Genomic DNA, 6,000 nt, shown 5'->3' on the forward strand with positions numbered 1-6,000 from the left:
CGATGGTCCAGCTCCTCAAACCTATTGTCCGCACCAAGCCCAAGAGGGTTAACACCTGCAGGGTCCATGGCCCTAGTGTAATGTCACGACAGTGACCCCTTCACGCAGAGTGCAACCTAACTATAGAACGTATACCGGACCTTAGAATGGCCGGGCTCACGTTAGAGTAGTCGAATGGGATAGCCAGAGGTCAAGGGATAACAGAAGTCGGAATAACGATTAACAAGCCAAAGTACAGGGAACCAGAGAGTAGAATAGTCAAATAGAGTAGCCAAAAGTCAAATACCAGGAGAGAATATCAATATTACATAAAGAGCACTAAGGGAACCAGCAAGAACCACACTAGGGCGTCTTACTGCTGTCAAGACAGCCCTTTTATAGTGTGGTGTGTTTTGCTTTAAAACCACGCCCCCAAAAGGTCCGGGTGCGTGGTTGCGTCATGATCTTGTCGGCTTCCAGCCGACGGCAGTGGCGCGCATGCGCCGAACTTAGAAATTCCGCTCTGAGTGAGCGGCCGGCGTCAGAGGTGCCGTGCCGCTCAGTGAAGGAGGATGTTGTACAGCGTGGGTCCGAGGATGACAGGTAAGGTATCGTGACATATGTGGTGTCTCTATAGCGTGCATTTAAAAACAAATTTTTTTTTCACTGTTATAGATTGAATAGCAGTTTAGTGTCCTTCAAGCGGCTCTGTCAGGCCTACAGTGTGTGCTCTGCAGAACTGTTCCAGTGCAGATTGCCAATCATATCTGGTGTCTCTATAGCGTGCATTTAAAACCACATTTTTTTTTTCACTGTTAAAGATTGAATAGCAGTTTAGTGTCCTTCAAGCGGCTCTGTCAGGCCTACAGTGTGTGCTCTGCAGAACTGTTACAGTTCACATTGCCAATCATATCTGGTGTCTCTATAGCGTGCTTTTACAAAGAAAAAAGGTTTCCAGTGTAAGCTAATAGCAGCCAGTCAGTGTCCTTCAAGCGGCTCTGTCAGGCCTACAGTGTGTGCTCTGCAGAACTGTTACAGTGCAGATTGCCAATCATATCTGGTGTCTCTATAGCGTGCTTTTACAAAGAAAAAAGGTTTCCAGTGTAAGCTAATAGCAGCCAGTCAGTGTCCTTCAAGCGGCTCTGTCAGGCCTACAGTGTGTGCTCTGCAGAACTGTTCCAGTGCAGATTGCCAATCATATCTGGTGTCTCTATAGCGTGCATTTAAAAACTAAATTTTTTTTTCACTGTTATAGATTGAATAGCAGTTTAGTGTCCTTCAAGCGGCTCTGTCAGGCCTACAGTGTGTGCTCATCAGAACTGTTCCAGTGCAGATTGCCAATCATATCTGGTGTCTCTATAGCGTGCATTTAAAACCAACAATTTTTTTTCACTGTTAAAGATTGAATAGCAGTTTAGTGTCCTTCAAGCGGCTCTGTCAGGCCTACAGTGTGTGCTCTGCAGAACTGTTCCAGTGCAGATTGCCAATCATATCTGGTGTCTCTATAGCGTGCTTTTACAAAGAAAAAAGGTTTCCAGTGTAAGCTAATAGCAGCCAGTCAGTGTCCTTCAAGCGGCTCTGTCAGGCCTACAGTGTGTGCTCTGCAGAACTGTTACAGTGCAGATTGCCAATCATATCTGGTGTCTCTGTAGCGTGCTTTTACAAAGAAAAAAGGTTTCCAGTGTAAGCTAATAGCAGCCAGTCAGTGTCCTTCAAGCGGCTCTGTCAGGCCTACAGTGTGTGCTCATCAGAACTGTTCCAGTGCAGAGTGCCAATCATATCTGGTGTCTCTATAGCGTGCATTTAAAACCAAAATTTTTTTTTCACTGTTATAGATTGAATAGCAGTTTAGTGTCCTTCAAGCGGCTCTGTCAGGCCTACAGTGTGTGCTCTGCAGAACTGTTACAGTTCACATTGCCAATCATATCTGGTCTCACAGTAGCTTGCACGCATAGTACCACTAATCCCCCAAAAAATTACAGGCAGAGGCAGGCCACCCCGCAGGGGCCGTCGTGGTCGTGGTGCTGTGATTCCCTTTTGCCCTAGAATAATGCCCAGTTTTCAGAAGCCACGTACCCTGAACTTGAAAAGTTCTGAGGACATAGTTGACTGGCTAACACAGGACACCCAATCTTGTACAGCCTCCGCTCGGAACCTTGACGCACCATCCTCCTCCAGCTTAGCTTCAGGCACCTCTCAAGATACCACTCACCCGCCTGCTGCCACCACCAAAACTAGCACCACAGCCGCTTTACTTGGTATGTCAGAGGAGTTATTCACACACCCGTTTGAAGAAATGAGTGATGCGCAACCATTATTGCAAGAGGATGTAGATAACAGGGATATGTCTCAGGCAGGCAGCATTAAACACATGGAGGTACGGTGTGATGATGATGATGTTGTACCCGCTGCTGCTTCCTTTTCTGAGTTGTCAGATACAAGCGAAGCGGTTGATGATGACGATGCGTCCATGGATGTCACGTGGGTGCCCGCTCGGCAAGAAGAAGAACAGATGGGGAGACAGAGAGGAGGAGGAGACGAGTTGGAAGCAGGGGGGGTCGTCGCAAGGAGCTAGTGGCACAGTCAGACAGCATGCATCGGCACCCGGGGTCGGCCCGACAGCATGCCAATCAACGCATGCTGTGTCCACCACCAGAATGCCGTCATTGCAGAGCTCAGCAGTGTGGCATTTTTTTTTTGTGTTTCTGCCTCTGACAACAGCGATGCCATTTGCAACCTGTGCCAAAGGAAACTGAGTCGTGGGAGGTCCAACACCCATCTAGGTACAACTGCTTTGCGTAGGCACATGATCTCACATCACAAACGCCTATGGGATCAACACATGAGTACAAGCAGCACGCCTACTCGCAGCCACCATCCTCCTCCTGGTCCAGCATCTTCAGCCACGTCAACCACTGCTGTCCTCCTTGCCCCCTCTCAACCATCCGCCACTCTGTCTCCCGCCTTGAGCAGTTCCCGCTCATCTGCCCACAGTCATGTGTCTGTCAAGGACATGTTTGAGCGTAAGAAGCCAATGTCACCAAGTCACCCCCTTGCCCAGCGTCTGACAGCTGGCTTGTCCGAACTATTAGCCCGCCAGCTTTTACCATACAATCTGGTTGAGTCTGAGGTGTTCACAAAATTTGTAGCTATTGAGACAAAAGGCAATCCCCAACCTTTACTCGATTGTGCAAAAGGAAGTCATGGCATGTCTGGCACAGAGTGTTGGGGCAAGGGTCCATCTGACCACTGATACCTGGTCTGCAAAGCATGGTCAGGGCAGGTATATCACCTGCACTGCGCATTGGGTAAACCTGCTGACGGCTGACAAGCATGGAATGCGTGGCATTGCAGAGGAGTTGGTGACACCGCCACGACTTGCAGGCAGTCCTGCTGCCACCTCCTCTACTCCTTCTACCCCATCCTCTTCCATAACCTCCTCGGCTGAGTCCTCTTGTGCTCCGTCTTGCTCCACATCACCCCGTCTTGCTCCACATCACCCCCCCCCAGCTCCCCAGGTACTATTCCACATCCCGGATACGGCAGTGTCACGCCGTCTTGGGTTTGACTTGCTTGAAAGCAGAGAGTCACACTGGACAAGCACTCCTGTCCGCCCTGAACGCACAGGTGGAAAAGTCTCTGACTCCGCAGCAACTGGATATCGGCAAAGTGGTGTGTGACAACGGAAAAAATTTGATAGCGGCATTGAAGTTGGGCAAGTTGACACATGTGCCGTGCATGGCACATGTGTGTAATCTGATCGTACAACGCTTTGTGCATAAGTACACAGGCTTACAGGACATCCTGAAGCAGGCCAGGAAGGTGTGTGGCCATTTCAGGCGTTCCTACACGGCCATGGCTCACTTTGCCGATATCCAGCGGCGAAACAACATGCCAGTGAGGCGCTTGATTTGCGACAGCCCTACACGTTGGAATTCAACACTCCCAATGTTCGACCGCCTGCTCCAACAAGAAAAAGCTGTTAATGAATATTTGTATGACCGGGGTGCTAGGACAGCCTCTGGGGAGCTGGGAATTTTTTTGCCACGTTACTGGACGCTCATGCACAATGCCTGTAGGCTCATGCATCCTTTTGAGGAGGTGACAAACCTAGTCAGTCGCACTGAAGGCACCATCAGCGACATCATACAATTTGTTTTCTTCCTGGAGCGTGCCCTGCGAAGAGTGCTGGATCAGGCCGTAGATGAGCGTGAAGAGGAAGAGGAAGAGTTGTGGTCACCATCACTACCAGAAACAGCCTTATCAGCATTGCTTGCAGGACCTGCGGCAACGCTGGAATAGGATTGTGAGGAAGAGGAGTCAGAGGAGGAATGTGGCTTTGAGGAGGAGGAGGAGGAGCAAGACCAAACACAACAGGCATCCCAGGGTGCTCGTTGTCACCTATCTGGTACCTGTGGTGTTGTACGTGGCTGGGGGGAAGAACATACCTTCAATGACATCAGTGAGGAGGAGGAACGGGAAATGAGTAGCTCGGCATCCAACCTTGTGCAAATGGGGTCTTTCATGCTGCCGTGCCTGTTGAGGGACCCTCGTATAAAAAGGCTGAATGAGAACGACCTGTGCTGGGTGTCCACGCTACTAGACCCCCGGTCTCTATTCTGCTCTGTGTCAGTGTGTATCATGGTCTCTGAGGACGGGGAACAGTCTCTATTCTGCTCTGTGTCAGTGTTTATCATGGGCTTTGAGGACAGGTGTCAATCCATATCTGCCAAGTGACCCTATGTAGGGGGAACAGTCCCTATTCTGCTCTGTGTCAGTGTGTATCAGGGGTTTTGAGGACAGGTGTCAATCCATATCTGCCAAGTGACCCTATGTAGGGGGAACAGTCCCTATTATGCTCTGTGTCAGTGTGTATCAGGGGTTTTGAGGACAGGTGTCAAATCAATCCATACCTGCCAAATGACCCTATGTAGGGGTAACAGTCTCTATTCTGCTCTGTGTCAGTGTGTATCATGGTCTCTGTGGACGGGGAACAGTCTCTATTCTGCTCTGTGTCAGTGTGTATCAGGGGTTTTGAGGACAGGTGTCAATCCATATCTGCCAAGTGACCCTATGTAGGGGGAACAGTCCCTATTCTGCTCTCTGTGAGAAAGAGGAATGGGAAATGAGTAGCTCGGCATCCAACCTTGTGCAAATGGGGTCTTTCATGCTGTCGTGCCTGTTGAGGGACCCTCGTATAAAAAAGGCTGAAGGAGAACGACCTGTGCTGGGTGTCCACGCTACTAGACCCCCGGTCTCTATTCTGCTCTGTGTCAGTGTGTATCATGGTCTCTGTGGACAGGGAACAGTCTCTATTCTGCTCTGTGTCAGTGTGTATCATTGGCTTTGAGGACAGGTGTCAATCCATATCTGCCAAGTGACCCTATGTAGCGGGAACAGTCCCTATTCTTCTCTGTGTCAGTGTGTATCAGGGGTTTTGAGGACAGGTGTCAATCCATATCTGCCAAGTGACCCTATGTAGGGGGAACAGTCCCTATTATGCTCTGTGTCAGTGTGTATCATGGTCTCTGTGGACTTGGAACAGTCTCTATTCTATTCTGCTCTGTGTCAGTGTGTATCAGGGGTTTTGAGGACAGGTGTCAATCCATATCTGCCAAGTGACCCTATGTAGGGGGAACAGTCCCTATTCTGCTCTGTGTCAGTGTGTATCAGGGGTTTTGAGGACAGGTGTCAATCCATATCTGCCAAGTGACCCTATGTAGGGGGAACAGTCCCTATTATGCTCTGTGTCAGTGTGTATCATTGTCTCTGTGGACGGGGAACAGTCTCTATTCTGCTCTGTGTCAGTGTGTATCAGGGGTTTTGAGGACAGGTGTCAATCCATATCTGCCAAGTGACCCTATGTAGTGGGAACAGTCCCTATTCTGCTCTGTGTGAGAAAGAGGAATGGGAAATGAGTAGCTCGGCATCCAACCTTGTGCAAATGGGGTCTTTCATGCTGTCGTGCCTGTTGAGGGACCCTCATATAAAAAGGCTGAAGGAGAACGACCTGTGCTGGGT

This window comes from Pelobates fuscus, chromosome 11 (genome assembly GCF_036172605.1).
Source record: "Pelobates fuscus isolate aPelFus1 chromosome 11, aPelFus1.pri, whole genome shotgun sequence".
In the NCBI taxonomy this organism is placed as follows: domain Eukaryota; kingdom Metazoa; phylum Chordata; class Amphibia; order Anura; family Pelobatidae; genus Pelobates; species Pelobates fuscus.